The following is a 23,540-nucleotide window of genomic DNA, read 5'->3' as shown; positions in this document are numbered from 1 at the left end:
GACTAAATCTTTAATATCTAGCATATTCACCGCAGTAATTAATGCCAGTTGCCATAACAGACCAGTCCTAAAATCTCAGTGGCTTAACAGCAAGAATTTTATTCCCATTCACACTACAAGTTCACCAGCAACTGGAGAACATTGAGAATGGAGGCAGTTGTCGCACTGTCATTCAGGTCCCCAGCCTGGAAAATTCCTACGGTAGGTCCATCTGAGCCATGTGGCTGGATAGGCTTTTTCCGTTGTGTCTGCCTCTTTGTGATCCCATGGACTGTAGCCCAAAAGGCTTATCTGTTCATGGGGTCTTCAGGCAAAAATACTGGAGTGGGTTGCCATTTCCTCCTCCACGGGATCTTCCTGATCCAGGGCTTGAACCCACAGCTTCTGTGTCTCCTTCATTACAGGCCGATCCTTTACCGTGGACCCACTGGGGAAACCCAAAGGGAGAGAAGGAAGAAGAGATGGTGGAAGCAGGCCATGCCACTTCTCTCGGGGTCAGGTGGGTAGAGGCTGGTGCATGGTTCTCTTCATGAATGTCCTCTCTATGTGCCCTATCATCTTTGCATTCTCAATGCCACTCACTATGCCAGCCTCTGCTTTGCCAGGAAACCAGATCTCTGAGAGCAGCCCCAGCCACTGATAGGAGAAGTGGTAGATAAATACCCCAGCTTCCTCACTCCTCTGTCTGAGTCATTCTGAGGCTCCTTCCACACTGATTTTCAGAGTTCTTCAGTAGCATTAAGCTCCAGGTGACCACAGCAGAAGCTGACTCAATACCACACTCTCTGTTGCCTTCACTTCCACTTATCAATTTATCTAAAGTGAACATATAAGCCTTGTGGGCTACAGTCCATGGGGTCACAAAGAGTCAGATGCAACCGAAAAAGCCTAACCAGCCCCATGGCTCAGATGGACCAATCGTGTGATGAGGAATTTACCAGGATAAAGTTGCAAGTGTTAGTTGCTCAGTCATCTCTAACTCTTTGCAAACCCATGAATTGTAGCCTGCTGGGCTCCTCTGTCCATGGAATTCTCCAGGAGAGAATCCTGGAGTGGGTAGCCATTCCCTTCTCCAGGAGATCTTCCCAACCCAGGGATTGAACCCTGGTCTCCCACACTGCAGGCAGATTCTTTACCATCTGTGGCACCAGGGAAACCCATCAGAAGTTATCAGGGGTACATTAATTCCTGTCCTGTTGTCTGCCTCTGGAAGAGTTCACACCACAAACCCATCCAACTATGAGTGAGATGGAAAATACAGAGAAGCCCACAGGATATTTGAGACCCACTGTCTATGCAATGCCCAGCCTGTTCAGCAAAGTGCTCCCATGAAAAAAGCACAGGAAGAGGTATTTCCTCTGCAATTTTTGGAACAGTTTCAGAAAGATAGGTGTTAACTGCTCTCTAACTTTCTGATAGAATTCACTTGTGAGCATCACTAATTACTAGAGAAATGCAAATCAAAATTTCAGTGAGATGTCGCCTCATAGGAATCAGAATGGCCATTGTCAAAAAATCTAAAAATAATTAATGCTGGAGAAGGTGTGTCAAAAGGGAACCTCCTACACTGTTGGTGGGAATGTAAATTGATATATCTACTAAGGAGAACAGTATGAAGAAGTGAAGTTTCTTAGTCGACTTGGCAACTCTGTGCGACTCTGCAATTCCATGGACTGTAGCATACCAGGCTCCTCCATCCATGGTATTTTCCAATAATTCCAGGCATGTAATTTTCCAGGAGTGGGGTATTGCTATTTCCTTCTCCAGGGGTTCTTCTTGACCTGGGGATGGAACCCAGGTCTCCCGCATTGCAGGCAGATGCTTTGCCCTCTGTACCACCAGGGAAGCCCAACAGCATGGAAATTTCTTAAAAAACTAAGAACAGAGCTATCATATGATCCATCAACCCCACTCCTGAGCATGTATCTGAAGAAAAACATGGTTTGAAAGGTTACACTCATCACAGCGTCCATTGCAGCACTGTTTACTATACCCAAGACATGTAAGCACCCTAAATGTCTGTCAACAAATGAATAGATAAAGAAGATATGGCACTTAAATATAACAGAATAATACTCAGCTATAAAAAAAGAATAAAATAATGCCACTTGCAGCAACATAAATGGACCTGGAGATTGATTATCATACTAAATGAAGCAAATCAGAGAAAGACAAATATCATGGTATATCACTTATATGAAGATTCTAAAAAAATGATACAAGTGAACTTATTTACAAAACAGAAGTAGAATCATAGACATAGAGAATAAACATGCTTACCAGGGAGGAGGGGGGGAGAGAAGGGATAGATTGGGAGTTTGAGATTGGCATGTATACACTGCGATATTTAAAATAGACAACCAAGGGAAGGATCTACTGTATAGCACAGAGGACTCTGCTCAATATTCTGTAATAACCTAAAGGATTTGAAAAGGAATAGATACATATTTGTATATAACTGAATCACTTTGTTGTACATTTGAAACTAACACAGCATTGTTAATCAACTATACTCCAATATAAAATTAAAAAACAAATTAAAACATATAGGAAGAGATGCCTGCCTATTTGTAATCTATTTCTAAGTTTCCAGAGTTGAAAAGCCTGTGGTTTCAATGAATTGCTTCTTAGCGTTTCATGTCTGAATCAACCACATAATGAGGCTTTGTGATCACACCCACCCTCTTTACACTAATGCTAAGCTTTGATTAATGAAGCGATACCCATTACATGGATAGGAAAAATGATTCAGGGCTAGTTGTTTCCACTCAATTGAACACAGTGTGATACTTGATATAACATTCCAACAATTTCCTATTCAGAGTCCAGTCTCCCCTCTTTTTTGTTTTTCCCCCTTGTCTCTTCATATCACAACTAAGTCCAAAGTTATTCATCCTGGTATTAGGCTCTTAATTCCTGCCTCTGCATAAAAAAAGCAGGAAGAGCTACACTGCTCAAGAATTTAAGCTGTTACTTAACCTTGAATCTTCTTGGCTCTTGATTTAAAGCCTTTCAAGCCCATTTTAAGAGAGAAAGACGTTTCTCATTCTAAGATTAATATCATCACTCTACATTCTCACCTGAAGGCAGTAATATGAGGCTTAGCAAATGTGTATGGAGCAGAATCTTCAAGAAAGACCTCAGCTCCCTTGGTTCACCTGTCTATTTATCTCACATTCGTTCAGCACCTACCATGTGATAGATGCTGTGATGCTGATGGTGATTCTCTTATCCATGAGAATTGAGCAGTCCAGGAAATGTGATACCAAGTACACATGTATAGCTCATGCTAAATAAGAGTGATAAGCATTACTCTAAAAAGGTACAATTATGAGGCTTCAGAGGGAAAACAGATCCAGGTCACTGGGTATACATGTACACACATAATCCATTGGATATTCATTCTTTCATTCATTCATTTAAAACAATGTTAGTCATTACAATGTGTTGGGAAATGTGCTGGGCTTCCCTGGTGGCTCAGATGGTAAAGAACCTGCTTACAATACAAGAGACCTGGGTTTGATCTCTGGATAGGGAAGATCCTCTGGAGAAGGGAATGGTAACCCAGTCCAGTATCCTTGCCTAGAGAATTCTGTGAATAGAGTAGCCTGGCCGGCTACAGTCCATGGGGTTGCAAAGAGTCAGACACAACTGAGCAACCGTGTGTGTGTGTGTGTGTTTGTGTGTGTGTAGGAAGTGTGCTAGCTCTATGGGTACAATGAATGAATAAAAATGACCCAGCTCCTGCTTCCTGTGAGGTCCTTAGTGTAGATGGATGAAGGTCTGAGTTATATCTGGACATGTTGAAATGGGTCAGATGGCTGAGATTTGGGGAGATGAACATTTTCCAGGCAGAAGGAGCAATGTGAGAAGAAGCTACAAAGTGGCTACAGGCCAAAGAGTGAAAAGAAGATAGAACCTTCTGTAGAGGAGAAAGCTCCGGGATCATGGGAGAAAAGACGTCAAGCTGAACCAGGGCTTCGTCAGGTTTGGAGAAACGTGACTGCCTCTCCCTAAGCAGACCCTAAAGTTGTTTCAGGAAACAAAGGCATGGAATGACAAGCATGACCTCACAGGGAAAAGAGAGATGGAGACTGGAACTGTGACTGATGAGAGACTGCAGTCCCGAAAACAGAAGCGGAAAACCCCAGTGCCTGAACCAGGGCAGGGCCGACATGGTGAGAGATGAAGGAAGGATCCAGAGCTATTAGGGTGATAGAAACTAGGGGAATCCTGATGCCTAGATGTAGGTGCTGAAGTCAAGAGACACCGGAAGCAGAAGCTAGGTGCTCACAGATCCTGCTTCTCCTTCTATCTGGAACAAAGGTAATATGATTTTCCAGCATCCCTGAGAGATCACTGTAGCCATGTGACTGAGCTTTGGCCAGTAAATACAAGTGGGAGTTTTAGACAGGACTTCCATGCCTAACCTGTTAAAAAAACCTCCCCCCAAAATCTCCACCTGCCTGCAGAATGGAGAGACTTCCAGAACTCAGAGGAGCAGGGAGATGCAAGAAGACAGTGTCCTTGAATGCCTGCCTAGAACAAGGGTCAGCTGACTGTTTAGACACCATGCCAATGAATGGATGAGGCTGTGTTCCAATAAAACTTTATTTATGAAGATAGGTGTCAGGCTGATTATAGTTTTCCAACCCCTGGCTCAGAGCAAGATACCCCCTCCCGTTGACCTCACTGGACAAGAGACACAAGATGCTAATTTTTTATTTGTTAAACTTCCGAGACCTAGAATCTATCTGTTATACCAGTTAACTTTGTTGTATATGAAACGAAAGAAAGTGAAAGTGAAAGTTGCTTAGTCATGTCGACTCTTTGTGACCTCATGGACTATACAGTCCATGGAATTCTCCAGGCCAGAATACTGGAGTGGGTAGCCTTTCCCGTCTCCAGTGGATCTTCCCAACCCAGGGAACTAACCCAGGTCTCCCGCATTCCAGGCAGATTCTTTACCAGCTGAGCGACATGGAAAGAAAAAAAGGCTTTAAATTTCCCCATGTTCCTCTGAAAATGTGAAAACCTATGGAATAAAAGATGTGAAATCCCACCAAAGGTTTTAAACAATCCCTTGAAAATGAATGTGATTGTTCTCTCGAAACATCCCACCCTCGCCTTCTCCCACAGAGTCCAAAAGTCTGTTCTGTACATCTGTGTCTCTTTTTCTGTTTTGCATATAGGGTTATCGTTACCATCTTTCTAAATTCCATGTATATGTGTTAGTATACTGTAATGGTCTTTATCTTTCTGGCTTACTTCGCTCTGTATAATGGGCTCTAGTTTCATCCATCTCATTAGAACTGATTCAAATGAATTCTTTTTAATGGCTGAGTAATATTCCATGGTGTATATGTACCACAGCTTCCTCATCCATTCGTCTGCTGATGGGCATCTAGGTTGCTTCCATGTCCTGGCTATTATAAACAGTGTTGTGATGAACATTGGGGTGCACGTGTCTCTAGACAAGTGCTCGGGCCTGGTGTACTGGGAAGACCCGAAGGGATCGGGTGGAGAGGGAGGTGGGAGGGGGGATTGGGATGGAGAATACATGTAAATCCATGGCTGATTCATGTCAATGTATGACAAAAAACACTACAATATTGTGAAGTAATTAGCCTCCAACTAATAAAAATAAATGAAAAATAAAAAAATAAAATTAAAAAAAAAAGAAATGAATGTGATTGGAAATTTATAGGGAAAAACCCCCCAAATGCTGGAAACTTCTGGGGAGATGCAATCTGTGAATACGCCAGGGATTTGGTGTTTCATTGCTTAGAAGTGGAGTGAGAAGATGGTGGAGGGCCCTTCTCCTGACACGGCATGATAAATGGGCTTTAGACACATTCGTTTACTGATGGAAGAATCTGCTGTCTGCATTCCAGAATTCAGAAGAAGGAAGGGAGAAAAAACCTTGGATTTAAGCCAGGTGGAGGAGACCTGAAGAAGTCTGTCAGCAAGCCCTCAGGTAACAACATCATAATTTAAGTTTTTTTTTCTAACAATGGGGGAGTAATTAATGATACAGTGTTCCATTTCTGCCTAGCAAAACGTGGTGTGGGTGTGCACATGAGTGTGGGGTGTGTGTGGTGAGCATGGCATGAGGTGTGTGGGGAGCATATGTGAGAGGGTGTGTGTGTGTGGTCTGTGTGTGATTTGGGGTGTGAGGTATGTGTGGGGTGTGTGTGTGTGTGTGTGTGTGGTATGCGTGTGGTTTGGAATGTTTGTGTGCAATGCGTGATGTGCTTGTATGTGTGTGTGTGTGTGTGGAGTGGGATGTGTGTGTGTGTGTGTGGTCAGTAAGGCATTGTGTGTGTGTGTTTGTGCGTGTGTGTCTGCACTCATCCAGACTCAATGGGAGGAGCCCATCTGTGGAGGTTTAAACATGGATTTATTTCCTTGAGACCCCATCAGACCTGGGCCACATTTTTGCCTCTGTAGCAACTTGCAGATTCCTCCAGGTGTTTTAATTGGCTGTTAGCTGTGAGACAAGTTGATAGACCACCACAAGTCACCCAGGGCAGCATTCTTAAAAGGCAGATATGAAGGCCTTCATGATTTATTTGGATTTGAAAGGCGAGAAGACAAAAGTATCATTCTGGCCAGCTATCACATCGCCTTCCCCATGCCTAACTGACAGGGGGATTTCAAGTCTCCCCAAATGCCCAGTGGCGAACATTCCAGGACAAGGTCGCCTGAAATGGCTTATTTTCTTTCTAGGGCACTATAAATTTCTTTCTGAGGCACCTGAAGATCTGTAATTCATATACTGGGTCCTATCTACTGTGCATCTAAAATGGTTTCACAATATATAAAAAATAAGTATGAGATAGCTGAGAGCAAGGGACCAATTTTCAGATTACTTGGGCCAAAGTTCAGTCCTGCTACTAAACAGCTGTGACCATTGACAAAGCATTTCCCTTCCCTGGCCTTCGATTTTCTTCTGCAGATGTAGGTATTAAGGGTTAAGTCAAACTCATGCTTTCCAAAATGTGTTCTAAAGCACGTGGATAGTAAGTTATGTGCAAAAGGATTTCAATGATTAATTTAAACAGGGATTGTGTTCCAGTGCTATTAAAAAACTCCAGAACTTTAAAAGATGAACATTTATTTTTCTTTCAAGTGGAATAAATTCCGAGGTAAGCCATCCTGGGCTAGTATGATGAGAATCCCAGATCTTTTTATGTTTCTCTTCCACCATCCTTAGCAATGACGTCCATCTTCAATGTCACTGTATAGTTCAAAATGGTTGCCACAGCTCCAGTCATTACATCTGCATTCCAAGTAACAGAAATGAAAAATTATAAAGCATGGCAGACACAATGGTATTCTAGATAAATCAATTTTATTTAAATAACTCTTCTTGAATTCCCTTGCGGCACTCTATTTTTACCTCATGGGCCAGAATATATGGTCATATGACCATACCCAACTGCAAGGGAGACTGTGAAATGTAGTATTTCTGTGAAAAAAAAAAAAGAATTAAAAAAAAAAAAACTGTGAAAAGAGTATTGCCAATGTGAATAACATCATAGTTCTACTACCAAGGAGGTTGAAGAAAATGGATGCCCAATGGAAGCAAACCATCTCTGCTATAATGGTCAAGTGAACTATAGCTGAGTAGATTTCTGTACATTTCAGAGATCTGTATATCCAAATGTACATTGTGACACATCCTATATGAGCTGTGGCCCATAGTTATTCGATTACAGATTCTTTTCACTTCAGAACATCACATACAAATTAGTTCTTATGAAATAACTTGGAGGAGAACTGCATGTGCTGGTCTCAAGTATTCTTGGCTATTGATGAAGTGTCAGATGATCTCAACCAGAGACCTCAACCCTGCTCCCTCATCAGATCCCTTGAGGACAACCCTGATTCTCATTAATGTTTTCCTCCTGCTGACTTTCTGGGCTGTACTGATAAGCTCGGGATGACCCTGGAGCCCTCAATGGGCATCAGAGATGACACCTGGCAACCTCTTCTCCTCCTTGGTCATATTTATCAGTGGGTTTTTCCTGAGGTGGGATCAATGAGGTGTTGGGCAGCAAAGTCTTGATTTGATTCACATCAAATCAAGGATGTAATTGGAAGCAATCAGAATGAAGTGTCCCATTTTAGGAAAAGTCTTTTTAGGCGACAAAACTTAGTAATAGCACAGTTATCATTTAAAGCACCAGTTGTGAATTTAAAAAACAAAAGCAAAGAAAACAAGAAATTGACTCTGCCATGGGTTCCCTTCATGCATGTGCATGCTCAGTCACTCAATAATGCTCCACTCTTTTGTGAGACCATGGACTGTAAGCCACCAGCTCCTCTGTCCATGGGATTTTCCAGGCAAGAATACTGGTTCAGTTCAGTTCAATCGCTCAGTCATGTCCAATTTCTTGCAACCTCATGGACTGCAGCATGCCAGGCTTCCCTGTCCATCACCAACTCCTGGAGTCTACTCAGATTCATGTCCATCACCTTGGTGATTCCATCCAATCATCTCATGCTGTCCTCCCCTTCTCCTCCTGCCCTCAGTCTTTCCCAGCATCAGGGTCTTTTCCAATGAGCTGGCTCTTCATATCAGGTGGCCAGAGTACTGGAGCTTCAGCTTCAGCATCAGTCCTTTCAATGAATATTTAGCACTGATTTCCTTAACGATGGACTGGTTGGATCTCCTTGCAGTACAAGGGACTCTCAAGGGTCTTCAACACCACAGTTCAAAAACATCAATTCTTTGGCATTCAGCTTTCTTTATAGTCCAACTCTCACATCCATACATGCCTACTGGAAAACCATAGCTTTGACTAGATGGACTTTGTTGGTAAAGTAATGTCTCTGCTTTTTAATATGCTGTCTAGGCTGGTCATAGCTTTTCTTCCAAGGAGCAAGTGTCTTTTACTTTCATGCCTGCAGTCACCATCTGTAGTGATTTTGGAACCCAAAAAGATAAAGTCTCTCAATGTTTCCATTGTGGTCCCATCTATTTACCTTGAAGTGATGGGACCAGATGTCATGATCTTAGTTTTCTGAATGTTAAGTTTTAAGCCAGCTTTTTCACTCTCCTTTCATCAAGAGCTTCTTTTGTTCTTTCCCTTTCATCAAGAGATTCTTTAGTTCTTATTTATTTTCTGCCATAAGGGTGGTGTGACCGGCATATCTGAGGTTATTGATATTTCTCCCAGCAGTCTTGATTCCAGCTTGTGCTCCATCCAGCCCAGCATTTTGCATGATCTACTTTACATAGAAGTTAAATAAGCAGCGTGACAATATACAGCCTTGACCTACTCCAACCCGATTTGGAACCAATCTGTTGTTCCATGTCCAGTTCTGACTGTTGCTTCTTGACCTGCATACAGATTTCTCAGCAAGCAGGTCAGCTGTTCTGGTATTCCCATCTCTTTAAGAATTTTCCACAGTTCGTTGTGAGCCACACAACCATGCTTTGGCATAGTCAGTAAAGCAGAAGTAGATGTTTTTCTGGAACTCTCTTGCTTTTTCAATGATCCGGCGGATGTTGGCAATTTGATCTCTGGTTCCTCTGCCTTTTCGAAATCCAGCTTGAACATTTGGAAGTTCATAGTTCATGTACTGTTGAAGCCTGGCTTGGAGAATACTGGAGTGGGTTGTTATTTCGTACTCCAGGGAATCTTCCTAATCCAGGGGTCAAACCCACATCTCTTGCATCTCCTACATTGCCAGGTGGATTCTTTACCCCTACACCACCCTGTCATGGGGAAGCCCCATCATGCAAGCCTCTGTATTTTTTCCATTAACAACACCATGATACATGATGATGCCAACATACAATTCCAAGTAAAGTTTTCAAGGGCATCACTGGCCTCTTAGTAAAGCAAAAAAAAAAAAAAAAAAAATTTCCTAATATGTGTGAAGCTCCTTGTCTTTTCACTCAGAAGTGAAGTATAAGAGAGAAATATAGTGAAGTAGAAGAGAGAAATGTTAAACAAAATTCAAGTGTTCGGGAGGTTTTCATAGACTAGCGGATGGGTCATGGAGAGAGACAGCTGCTGGGGAAAAAGCTGAGTTCTAGAATAAAACGTGCTTGTAGCTGAGTCTTGGCTACTCCATTTTTTAGACTTTGGGAAAGTTATTTAACTCCACTGTGCCTCAATTTCCTAATTTGTAAAACAGAAAATAGATGATTTCCATTCTCAAAGACAGAAAGAAAGAAAGTGAAGTCGCTCAGTAGTGTCTGACACTTTGCGACCCCACGGACTGTAGCCTACCAGGCTCCTTCATCCATGGAATTTTCCAGGCAAGAGTACTGGAGTGGGTTGCCATTTCCTTCTCCAGGGGATCTTCCTGACCCAGGGATCAAACCCAGGTCTCCCGCATTGCAGGCGATGCATTTACCATCTGAACCACCAGGGAAACTCTCATTCCCAAAGATAGTCTGGCTATTAAATAACATATCTGGTATTTTATCAGGGTTTCCCTGGTGGTTCAGTGGTTAAGAAAATGTCTGAGAATGCAGGAGACTAGTGTTCAGTCTCTGGGTGGGGAAGATCTCCTGGGGTAGGAAATGACAACCCACTCCAGTATTCTTGCCCGGGAAATGCTATGGACAGAGGAGCCTGGTGGGCTACAGCCCATGGGGTCACAAAGAGTCAGACATGACTGAGCGACTAAACAGCAACAAAGTATTTTATTTGATATGTGTACATTCGACAATAGCTTTACTGCTGTTATTATGAATACATTTACTCTTCTTCATATTTTCATAGCAATAGCAATGGGGATACACAAAAGATAAAAGGATAGTTCTATCTTGGGGAAAGGGGTGGGGTGAAGAATAGCTTTATATGATAGCAACTTTGGACTGAGTTAGGGAAGATAGAAAGAATGTTCTAGGAGATGAAAATATCTCAATGTTCATCTAGACCAGCCTGCCAATCAAAACATCTGACCTCACTTGTGGTCCATGTTGGTTTTCAGATGTGCTTCATGTAGCCAGTCCCAACCAGCAGACCTATTATTTTAGCCAGAATTAGCTACATATTTGAATTTGAATGATGGTCTCCTGCTTTTTAACTCTGTGGTCTTTATAGGAGTTATCCGTGGTATATTTACATGTTTACATATTGGACCCTCTTCTGGGGGAAGATGTTACTAAAAAAAGGGACAGTGGCCAAACCTTACAGAAGGAATGAGGTCTGGACTGTAAGACTCAAAATGAAGTCAGGATCCAGGGAGGTGGAGAGCAGACTAGAATGTGGATGGGGTAATAAGATCAGAGAAAGGCATGTGGAAGTTAGTGTATGCTAGCTACCGGTCCATTCAGAGCTGATAACAACTATTCTTAACCACAGGCTTACCTGGGGAAAATGACCCCCCTCCCCCACCTCCAGCAGCCTTCAATTTCCTCATTTTTAAAGCAGTGTGGGTAAATGGCGTCAAGATGATTACATCCAGATTCTGATTGCAATTTCACACTTCTCTACAGGCAGAGTAGAAGGACTTTGTCAGAAGGGTATTTCTTCATCCATAGATCCACATATGCTATCCAGAAGTCTCTATGTGTTTTTCTTTCTTTCTTTTTTTTTGAAATTTTTTGCAAGTCCCACTATTCAGAGAATAATTCCCAACACCACAGTTTCTTTTAATAAGCAGTTACATCATCTTTCTTGATACCACCACCCACAGCCTTGAAACAAATGGGTCATTTGTTAAAATGAAGTCTTTGGATGCCAAGGTCACTCAGAATAAGAAGGTATTAGACTGGAACCTCCTAGCTCTCAGCTCCGTTTCTTCTACTCAAAGAGCAGAGCAGGGCAAAGTGCGCATTCAGCTTCTAAAGGAGATGCTCCATACCCCTCAGCTTCATCCCCGTGTTCACTGAAGTATATTTAACAATGTTCATACAATGCAGAAATGTAAAGTCAAAGCAGAGATTTTGTAATGAACATACTTGGTTTTTAACTTTAAAGGCTTCTTGAGAATATTAAACTGTTTTCCCCTAAGTCTTATGCCTTCTTTCTTCCCATGTATAAAAATAAGAGTAACATTAATCGGTAACACTTTCCTGTGAGGCTTGGAAACCATTGAGAGAGGAGGCATCCAGAATGTCCAAAAGCAATCACGTCTCCACTTACCAATGGCACATGGGACACAATGTTGCACATTGAAAAGCATTCTTCTGGAGACAGCCTATTCAATGGTCTTGAAAGCAAACGTCATCTGTGTTGCGTCTTCATGTGTGGAAGCCACCACTGTGATTGGGAAGGGTTTCTCGGCATTGTCTAGAATCCTAGCACCACGCTCAGTAGCCACATGACTTTGCCAGTCACATGGATTGAAGTCTCAAATCTGTAATTTGAGGATTATCATGTTTTTTTCTTTTATAGGATTGCTTTGTGGGTTAAAATGAAACAGCAGTCGCCTGTCATAAAAGATAAAAAAAAACTGTTCATGTCTTCCTTCTCTCCTATTTGCAGAATGGTTACATTTATTCAAGTCTTTCTCCAAAATGTACTCAGTTTATTTGTTTGGGGCCCGGACAACCTAATACCAGTAGTGAACTGAATTTTTTAATTAACAAATCTATATCAAACATCTATGAGGTTTATAAAACTGTGTTATGTACCATGGGAAATATAGAGCTTATAGTCCCTTATTTTAAAGGAGCTGAGTTGGAATGAAAAGGCAGAAACACTTTCATAATTGAATGGCTGAAAATTTCTGAAATGGGGTATTAGGAAGGTGCTCTGTGATTGTTTGGGTTTCAGGGGTGGATAGGTGAATAATTGGCATGTCTATGATCTCAGGGTGTGCGTACCCACACACGCCGACAGTCTGTGATGACCACAAACAGTGGTCATCAGTGAATGTGACTTAGATGTTGGATGACTCAATGAATGGTGCTCCGTGTTTAAGCCCTATGAGCAGCTCACAGATTCTGCAGATCAGCTGCATGAACTAGACAACATGAGTAGCTCTCTCTGCTCTGGTATGTCTGAGACCTCATCTGGAATACTTGAGTAAGGAGTGACTCAGTGGCTAGAAGTTTCTGAAGGCTCATTCATTTATGTGTCTTGCACTTGGTACTGGCTATCAGCTGCTAATGATGGGAACACCTACGTGCTGCCTCTTCATGTGGCCTGGGCTTGCTTACAACTTGGAGATTCTAAGGGTGACATCTCATGAAAGAGATCCAGGTGAGGATGGCATCCCCTCAGTTGTTCAGTCGCTCAGTCGTGTCCAACCCTTTGCTACCCCATGGACCGCATCACACCAGGTTTCCCTGTCCTTCACCATCTCCCAGAGCCTGCTCAAACTCATGTTCATTGAGTCGGTGATGCTATCTAATCATCTCATCCTCTGCCGCCCTCTTCTCCTCCTGCCCTTGATCTTTCCCAGCATCAGGGATTCTCCAGTGAGTCAACTCTTTGCATCAGGTGGCCAAACTATTGGAGCTTCAGCTGCAGCATCAGTCCTTCCCATGAATATTCCGGGTTGATTTCCTTTAGGGTTGGCTGGTTTGATCTCCTTTCTGTGCCCTCTTTGCTCACCATCATCAGAGGTCATTCAGGACTGCTTCCACTCTGCTTTAGTTGAGGCATCAGTTACAGATGTCAACCAGATTCAGGAGGAGAGGGTAAAACCTCCACCTGTTGTTGAGGAGGGATGAGGTTTTGGAGGAGCACCTGGGGCTAGAAATATTATATCCATTTGTAGAAAATCCTTCACAAATATAACAGATATAAAGGGATGAATGAACAAATAAATGAGTGAGTGCTCCTGAGTTCAGATTTACTCAAGTCAGCAGAGGTGAGGAGATTGAAACAGAGATTCTAGGAGAGTGGGGGCAGGGGGGCCTGTGGTGTAGACTTTGATAGGGACGTTGAAGACAGTAGAACTTTATAAGTCAGGGGTGAAAGGTCTCTAGGAAACATGATCTAAAGGAATGAGTCAGGGCAGTACAAGTCCAAACAATGTAAGTTGGTTTGACAGGAAAACTGGAATCAAGTGAAAAACAAACAAACAAACAAATATGGGAAGAAGAAATGTCCTTTGTTGATGTTGTGACTTTGGAAGCTCCATGCCAAGGTCATGCTGCCATCAACATGACTTGGAGTGGGTGGAGGAACACACGGGCTATATTTCAGGTTAACCTGCAGTGAATCAGCCAAACGCACTTGAGAGAAGATGGGAGAAAAGGGACAGGTCTAGAAGGTTGGTTCTTATGACTCTGGGGGATGCAAGAGCATCTATGAAAAAGACAATTACTCAACTGTTTTCGTTTAAAATGACACTTAGATCGTTTCTTTCCTGAAAGAAACTGAAAAGGAAAAGAATGAACTATCCATTTTCTTTAACATCAGAGGCCAACACAGAGATGGAGCATGCTCTCCGAGGAGAGCAATATAAGGTCACTGCATTTACGAAGTTCTGTCCCTGGAGCTTGGAAAGCAGGCTGACACACGAGGAACTTTTATTTTTCCCTCCAATGCTAATTGAATGAGCAGATAGAGGGGTACCAAAGTGACTACATTAAAATGAAACATGTCCCCTGAGTACCTGCTTCTATCCATCCTCTCGCCCACTGACCTCCACCCCAGCAGGATAAGTTTTTCTGGCCAACAAAGCCCATTTTCAGTTATTATTTCTTTTTGTCTCTTTTCATATCTCCTCATGGAAACATTCCAGTCGCTGCTGGCTAGAAAATTAGCCATCTGAACTCTGTTTCTCCCTCTCTCCCGTTCTCTTTCTTCCCATGCCTCTCTCTTCTTATCAGATTAGTGAGAAAATTCAGCACTGAATCTCTTTCAAGCTCTTGGCTCTGCACAGCCTGGTTAACACATGGAAGGGGCTAAGATTAAACCTTAATTTAACTCTGTCTCTCACCCAAACGTCACCAGACTCCTGGCCCAGTTTAACTTTCAATCATTTTCTACAAAGTCTGGAGGAGTGTGGCTCCTCACCGCCCGTGTCTCCAATGTGACCATCTTCGCCTGGTCAAATGCCTTGTGGTGAAATCCAAGATGGCATTAGGGGAGGAGAAGGAGAGTGAGAAGATATGAATATTTATTGAGTTCCTGGCATATGTCAGGCACTTTAAATGCATTATCTCTTTTGATAGAACAGCCCTGAGGGATAAGTGTGTGTTTTTCTAATGTTTTTCAGAGAGAAACTGAGGTTTATGGGGGGGGGGGGTAATTTTCATGTCTGAGTTCACATGGATATTCACAATTTTCTTGCACTGATTTTCAACATATCAATCATCACTGAGGCTGGATTAGCCACCAGCGTGCCTAGTGACCAGCACAAACCCAGCAATCAGAAGTCCTCAAAGTGACTCATCCAATAGCTATTGCCATCATTCATTTTCAGACAGGGAATTGAAGCTCAGACAGGTTCACTAAGTTTATTGGATTTGTCAAGACTGGAACTCCATTCTACTGAAGGTCAAAGCTCATGCTGGTTTAAGCTAGAGTTTTAATTTTGAAAGTCAATCCACCTATAAAGCATGCTCTCTCTGTTTAATTCTATATCTCTTGGAGTACCTGATACTGACCATTCAAAATCAAAACAATGAAAACGTGAGGGCTACAATGTTTTCAAGGGCTTCCCAGGCTGCTCAGTGGTAAAGAATCCACCTGCAATGCAGGAGGTGTGGGTTCAGTCCCAGTGTTGGGAAGATCCCCTGGAGAAGGAAAGGCAACCCACTCTACTATTCTTGCCAGGGAAATCCTGGTGGGCTACCATTCAGGGGGTCACAAAAGGGTCCAACATGACTTAGCAACTAAACAACAATGTTTTCAAAAGGCGTCCTGATAGAATGGACAGAGTCAGTTGTGGAGTTTTATCTGTTTCTGTTTTTGATAATCTGAGACTAGGAATATTAACTCTAAGAGGATCAGGTAAGCAGAGATGTGACAGGAGCCCAGGCCAGCCCTGCCTCTTGAGTAGGAGATTCAATCCTTGAGAGGAACATGATACCCAAAGAGGTACAGAGCCACATAGTAGGCCAACCAAAAGGCTGCTTTCAGCAAAGATGTATGTCAGAAAATCAAAGGAGTGAACCCCAGGGATGGAGCAAATGACATTTGGAAACCCAGGAGAGAGATAAGAATTCAGATTAGACAAGTCCATTGGCAACTCCTGGTTACATGCATGAAGATCTGTTCATCACATTGTTGTTCATTTATATTGGCCAAATTTACATAAATATACCACCATATAAGAATCACTAAATACTTATGTATAGCCCTTCCCCAAGGAACTATTATGCAGCTATTATAAATTGTTAAAAAAAGTTAAGACAAGGGAAAGATACTTTTAAGCCCCTTTACCCACCTCCCCAACAAATAATAGGATACAAAGCTGTTCTCTATCTAAATAAACTCACCTGCATAAAAAAAAAATATTTAAAATGAACCTGGAGGAAATCATGCCAAAATATGCACAATGTAGGACTCTAGACAGAAAATTTGAAGGTAAATCTTTTCATTTGTCTGCAATAAATATCTATGTTTTAAAAATTAGGATATATTGCAAGAGGAGAGATGAGGGCCTGGAGCCTGGAGAAGGCGGACTATCTGTTGGAGTCGCAATGTCTCCATCATGTGCTGTTGGTGGATTGGGCACAGAGAAGCTTTCTAGGCATGGAAAAGAGCCAAGGGGCAGGAAAAAGACACCCTAGCATCTAGGTATGCTGCTCACTCTGCCCAAGACCTATGAGAGATGTTGTCTTGCCCAATCTTCTCATGGCCTTGCCAAGTATGGATGATTATCTCCATTTTATAGATGTGAATTTGAAAGTTAATAAAGATTAAACAATGCGCTTGCAGCGCTATTTACAATAGCAAGGACATGGAAGCAACCTAAATGTCCATCAACAGATGGATAAAGAAGCCATGCATATATACGATGCAGTATTACTCAGCCATAGGAAAGAAATAACATTTGGTCATTTGCCAAGATGTAGATGGACCTTGAGATTGACTTGCAGAATGAAATAAGTCAGAAAGAGAAAAACAGATAGTACATATTAAACATATATATGTGGAATCTAGAAAATGGTATAAATGATCTTATTTGCAAAACAGAAATAGAGACACAGATGTAGAGAACAATGTATAGACACCAAGGGGGCGGGGAAAGGGGATTGGTATGAACCGGGACATTGGAATAGACATATTTATGCTATTGATATTGTGTATGAAATAGTTAGCTAATGATAATGTACCCTGTAACTCAGAGAACCCTGCTCAGTGCTCTGTGATGACCTAACTGGTAAGGAAATCCAAAACAGAAGGGACACATGCATAGGCGTAACTGACTCACTTTGCTGCGCAGTAGGAACTAACACAACATTGTGAGGCAACTACGCTAAGTCCATGCTAAATCACTTCAATTGGGTCTGACTCTGTGACCCTATGGACTAGCAGGCTCCTCTGTCCATGGGGATTCTCCAGGCAAGAGTACTGAAGTGGGTTCCCACGCCCTTCTCCAGGGGATCTTCCTGACCCAGGAATCAAACCCATGTCTCTTAGGTCTCCTGTATTGACAAGCAGGTTCTTTACCACTAATGCCACCGGGGAAGCAACTATACTCCAACAAAATTTAATTAAAAAAATAAAATCAAGAATTGCAGTAAAAACAAAGATTAAATAATGTGTTCAGAGTCAGTCAGCTCACATAGTAACCATTGGTAAAATACTATTGAATGCTCATGTGCCACAGTGAACACTGAGAATCAATCACACAAGCATCAGGTTAATCCTTGTTACAGATCTACGTAGAAGGTACCATAAATCCCTCCACCCTACAAATGGGAACATGAAGCACACTTGAACCCTAGTCCACCAGCAATGCAGATGGGGTTGGTGTTGGGCCAGCTGACTCCAGAGTGTGCCTAAAACTGCTTCAGGTCACAACCAACAAGGTCTACAGTGGTCAACATGAGCATAAAATGCAGAGGTTTCTGTCTCAATAGAGTGAGATCTTTCCAATACAGTTTGGCATCCATGACTAAATCAATACAAAAACTGAAATAGCCCAGGCAATCATTGAACAAGACTTATTTCATTCCTAATTCACTAATGTATTGTGCAACCCTTCTAGTTTGGTCTAGGCTTCTATTTCATTTCCAGAACAAAGAATAAGAGGAGTGTTTTCAAAAATCTTTCAAGTTTGATTCCAAGTCTAACCTCATTAGGAAACACATCTCTGCACTGAAGTCTGTGCTGGCTTTCCATTAACTTCATGTCTTAGTATCCTATTTACAATACATGCACTTTTTAAAACACTTTAAGTACTTTTACTTTGAAATAATCAAAAGATATTGCAAAAATAGTGCACAGAGTTCCTATGTACCTGACACTCAGTTTCCCCCAGTGATTACCAGGAAATTGACATTGGTGCTATTAACTAAATCACAGAGTTTGTTCAGGTTTCAACCATGTTCTTATTCATCTGTTGAGCATCCTTTAGACATCAGGATGTGGGGCCCAACAAGCTGCTCATCCTTCTTCCCATCAATAACTCCTTTCTCACATTTTATCCTTCTATAACCTTGATCTTCTTATGTTGTTGTTGTTGTTCAGTCACTAAGTCATGTCCAACTCTTTGTGACCCCATGGACTGCAGCACAACAGGCTTTCCTATTCTTCACTATCTCCCGGAGTTCACTCAAACTCAAGTCTGTTGAGTTAGTGATGCCATTCAATCATCTCATCCTCTGTCACATCCTTCTCCATCTGCCCTCAGGAGAAGTTCGTCAGGGTCTTTTGCAATGAGTTGTCTTAAGTATTTGGAGCTTCAGAATCAGTGCTTCCAATGAATATTAAGGGTTGATTTCCTTTATGATTGACTGTTTTATCTCCTTGTTGTCCAAGGGACTCTAAAGAGTCTTCTCCAGCATCACAATTTGAAAGCATCAATTTTTGGGTGTGCAGTCTTTATCATGGTCCAACTCTCACATCTATATATAACTACTGGATCGTTTTATGGGTCCCAAGTTCACACCGTATTATTTGTATGAATATGCTCTGGACCCCAAACAGACTCTCTCAACATTATAGCCCACCAGTGTCTTAGAATAAAAGTGACCTCCTCCATTGTGCATCCTCTTTATGTACTATCGGCCATTTCTTATAACCTCTTTGTGAATGTACGCTCCAAAGTTGGCTCCCTTTGGGAACCTGTCCTCTTGAGCAGGGGTCTGTCTTTACTTCCTGGCCAATTCTGTGTCTAACACCATGCCTGAAGCTGACTAGACTTATAACATGTGCTTTTGGGAGGAATGAACCAATGCAACCTGGGATCTTAACATCTATGTTCTTTGCATTTTGAAGTATTTCTTTATAGAGCACCTTTTGCACTTTGCAAAGCTTCCCAGAGAAGGATCATTAATTTGGAAATGAATAGTATATATAGGATGCAGTGCAAAAAAGGAAGGAAATGCGTATCAAACTCATCACCACATTTAAGGCTCAATAGTACCATTTTACCACTTAAGAGAAAGGCAAAACCACTGTGCATATAATTGAATCTTAATGGTGAAAATAATATTCATTCTCACTATGCATTAGAGATACTATTTTAAAATTATTTCTAATATAAACACATATTTTCCAGCCCTCATTTTCCTCCTTTTTGCTCCTGCTCTCAGGCACAAATTACTGTTAAGTTGGGCTGAATAATGAATGAAAACAGTCAGTGTCATTAATGACAAAGTGTAATATTGAGCTGATGAGACATCTTGTTTGCAAAGCTTTTTTTTTCTCTCTTTCTCTTTTTTTCCCCCAAACATTCCTCTGCAAGGATCACTTGCAAAATAATTTATATTCAACTGAGTATCTAATTGAATGATTATGAACCCGTGGAAATGTAGGCTACTGGGTCTGATATACTAAGGAAAAAATAAATAAATAAAACAACCTTCCCTTTGGATAATTACTTACTGGTGTACATCAGTCTCATATTTAGAAGAACTTCCATTTTTAGAGCATATGCAAGTCTCACAAAAATAAGCTCTCAGCTTATGAATGTCCATCACTGCAGTGGGGAAGGGTTTACTTGGGCAGAGGTTAATTTTGTGCTATTACAGTTGCTGAAGTGCAGCGTGCCCTGACATCAATTTCCTGTCAGACACATGTTTTTTGAGATGTGAGGTTCATATATATATGAACATCATCCTGGAGAGGAACCATCGGTTTTCCCAGATTGAAATGATCTTGAATCAGTAGGTAGGGTGAAGTGAAGCCTGAATGTGAAAAACTAATTGAAGGCTGGAATGCTCCAGAAACTCTAGGCTTGAGTCTCATCTGTAATAATTTTTAGCTTTATTTTACTACCTGACAAGGTAGGTATGCATACTTACCCCCTTACTTATAACTTTTATAGGTAATAAGATTAAGACTCACAATGGTTATACATCCTATAAAGTAGTCCCTGGAATAGTGTACTCAAAAGATATGAGTAGAGGGAATAAATCAATATTCCTTCTGATGATGGATTGACCTCAGTCGTGGGTTTGTAAGACTGAAGACCGTGTGAAGAACTTTTAAGTATCTGACATGGCAATGAAAATCAACATTCTAATTAACTAGGTAATGTGTATTGAATTCCTTCTATATCATGCACTGTGTTAAGCTTTTTTGATGTACCAAGTCCATTAAAGACATCATGACTACTCAGTGAAGAAGATACAATGAGTCTGCCCAATGGTGGCGGGGGGAGAAAATGGAGGCTCAGAGATGTGAAGAATCTCTCCCAGGTTCAGAGTGGCATCTAGAAATTGCTAGATCTGGGCCTTGCATTTAGGCCAGTGTGACTCACATCTATTATTTTGGAGCACACACATCCATGTCCCTTCTATGAGTCATGACATAAGTATTTTCAAGAAAGTTCTCTGGCCTAGTAAATGTGTATTTACTCCCATTATATAACAGGGAGATGATACAACCCTTAAGGCAGAAAGTGAAGATGAACTAAAGAGCCTCTTGATGAAGTGAAAGAGGAGAGTGAAAAAGCTGGCTTAAAGCTCAACATTAAAAAAACTAAGATCATGGCATCCTGTCCCATTGCTTCATGGCAAATAGATGAGGAAACAATGGAAACAGTGACAGGCTTTATTTTATTGGGCTCCAAAATCACTGCAGATGGTGACTGCAGACACAAAATTAAGACACTTGCACCTTGGGAGAAAAGTTATGACCAACCTAGCCAACATATTAAAAAGCAGAGATGTTACTTTGCCTACAAAGGTCAGTCTAGTCAAAGCTATGGTTTTTCCAGTACTTGTGTATGGATGCAAGAGTTGGACCATAAAGAAAGTTGAGTGCCAAAGAATAGATGCTTTTGAACTGTGGTGTTGGAGAAGACTCTTGAGAGTCCCTTGGACTGCAAGGAAATCTAACCATTCAATCCTAAAGGAAATCAGTCCTGAATATTCATTGGAAGGACTGATGCTGAAGTTGAAGCTCCAATACTTTGACCACCTGATGGGAAGAACTGACTCACTAGAAAAAGACCCTGATGCTGGGGAAGATTGAAGACAGTAGAAGAAGAGGTAAACAGAGGATGAGGTGGTTGGATGGCATCACTGACTGTAGGGATGCAAGTCTGAGCAAGTTCCGGGAGTTGGTGATGGACAGGGAAGCCTGGTGTGCTGCAGGCCACGTAGTCGCAAAGAGTCCTGTTGCAAAGACAGGACTGAGTGAATGAACTAACTGACTGATGTAATAGGGTTTTGTGATTGTTGTTGAAATAATAAATAAATGCAAGTCAGCATCTTTCTCTTTTGGACCTTAACTACTACAAAGTTATGGGCTAAATTCATTGCTCAATCACAATAATTTTATTAGCCCTCAAAATAAATGTGTTCTCCCATCCTTCTGAATGGATGTTAAATTTCTGGTTTTGTTTTCACCATCTTAAAGTATATTTTATTGTAAATCTTTCTGAATCATTTTTTGAGGATATATGGGCATAGGATGAACTTTCAAATTAATTAATCTTATTTTGCTGTGAAGTAAGATCACTTTGCAGATCAAGAGAGAAAAGGAGTTAAAAGACTTGACCAACATAAATGAGCTGATGAATTCTGGAACCAACTATCCTTATTCTGTGTCTAGAAATTATTCCCTCCTATCGTATTGCCTTTTGGATACAGGGAATATATATTGTTTAAAAATTTCAACTTTCAGAATGGTGATCCCAACTAAAAGCAGACACCGAGTGTGCTCTATACCTTGCTCAGCACTTGAAGATTTATTTAGACTATTTTAAAGTTTTTCCTTTGACATCAGTGAATGTGCCTTAACTTTCTACTGATGTATGTGATAGTCTCTGTATCAACTTGGCTAAGCTGTGGTCCCGGTTATTTAATCACATACTCATCTATGTGTTGTAGTGAAGGTGTTTTTTATAAAAGTGAAAGTGTTAGCTGCTTAGTCGTGTCGGACTCTTTGTGACCCCATGGATAGTGGCACACCAGGCTCCTCTGTTCATGGAATTCTCCAGAGAAGAATACTGGAGTGGGTTGCCATTTTCTCCTCCAGGAGATCTTCCTGACCCAGAGATCAAACCCAGGTCTCCCACATTGCGAGCAGAGTCTTTACTGCCTAAGCCACCAGGGAAGCCTCCAAGTTCCAGAACATAGCAGTTCTCCTAGTTTAGAAATTCTGCAGCCTCACTGAGACCTCTAGTCCATCCATCCTACCACATTATTATTATTATTATTATCTGGCATTGCTAGGAATTATTAAAGCTATTTCACACATTTCTGATTATTCTCCTTTCTAAAACATAGCAGAACTGCTTCATGACAATTTTTTGAAATTAGATGGAGTCGTTTGGTTTGCTTTCACAAGCAAATCTGAGAAGTGATATATGCATTTTAATTGCCAGTTCAATTCCCTGGCCCTCTCTTCTTCCCATTGCAGCAATTGTGGAAGCCGACATGGAGATGGAGTCTTCATCAATCCAGGTCCTTGAGTGACTGTGATGAACAACAGCTGTAGCCATCCTGCTTGAGAAATAAGTGTTTGTTGTGATAGGCCATTGAGATTTGGGGTGTATTTCTTTTCTTAGGGGTATAGACTCCCACCATGTACAATTTCCCTGACTATGACCATAACCATCCCTTGAAAACAGGGTACATGACCTTGGCCATTCCCTGCTCATAAGACACCCTTAGTAACCACAGTTCTGCCTAAAACCTGGTGGAGTAGTCAGTATTCTCAATAGAAACAAACTGAATAGGATGTACATAGAGAGAGAATCAGTTTAAGGAACTGACTCATGTGATTTTGGAAGCTGTCAAGTTAAAAGTTATTCAGGGTAGACCAGAAGGCTGGAGATCCAGGGATGCATGACATTTTGAGTCCAAAGATAGTCTGTTGGCAAAATTCCCTCTTCTTCCAGAGAGGTCACTCTTTTTCTCTAAAAGTCTTCAACTGATTGCATGAGGTCCACCCACATTATGGAGGGAAATCTGCTTTACTCAAAGTCTCCTGATTTAAATGTTAATCTTATCTAAAAAAATCTTCACAGAAACATCTAGAATAGTG

At 41.5% G+C, this 23,540-nt stretch overlaps 1 long non-coding RNA gene across 1 annotated transcript; it reads left to right on the top strand.

Annotated features, from left to right (window-relative positions):
- The first annotated feature begins 437 nt into the window (after nt 1-437).
- Nucleotides 438-23,035, top strand: LOC110140595 (uncharacterized). The gene is made up of 3 exons (XR_002314792.2): nt 438-499; nt 5,895-5,977; nt 22,914-23,035. It is a non-coding gene; the product is annotated as an uncharacterized lncRNA (long non-coding RNA).
- The last annotated feature ends 505 nt before the right edge of the window (nt 23,036-23,540 follow it).

This window comes from Odocoileus virginianus, chromosome 16 (genome assembly GCF_023699985.2).
Source record: "Odocoileus virginianus isolate 20LAN1187 ecotype Illinois chromosome 16, Ovbor_1.2, whole genome shotgun sequence".
NCBI classification, from domain to species: domain Eukaryota; kingdom Metazoa; phylum Chordata; class Mammalia; order Artiodactyla; family Cervidae; genus Odocoileus; species Odocoileus virginianus.
The sequence above is the reverse complement of the archived record's forward strand: the minus strand, read 5'-3'. Positions and strand labels throughout refer to the sequence as shown.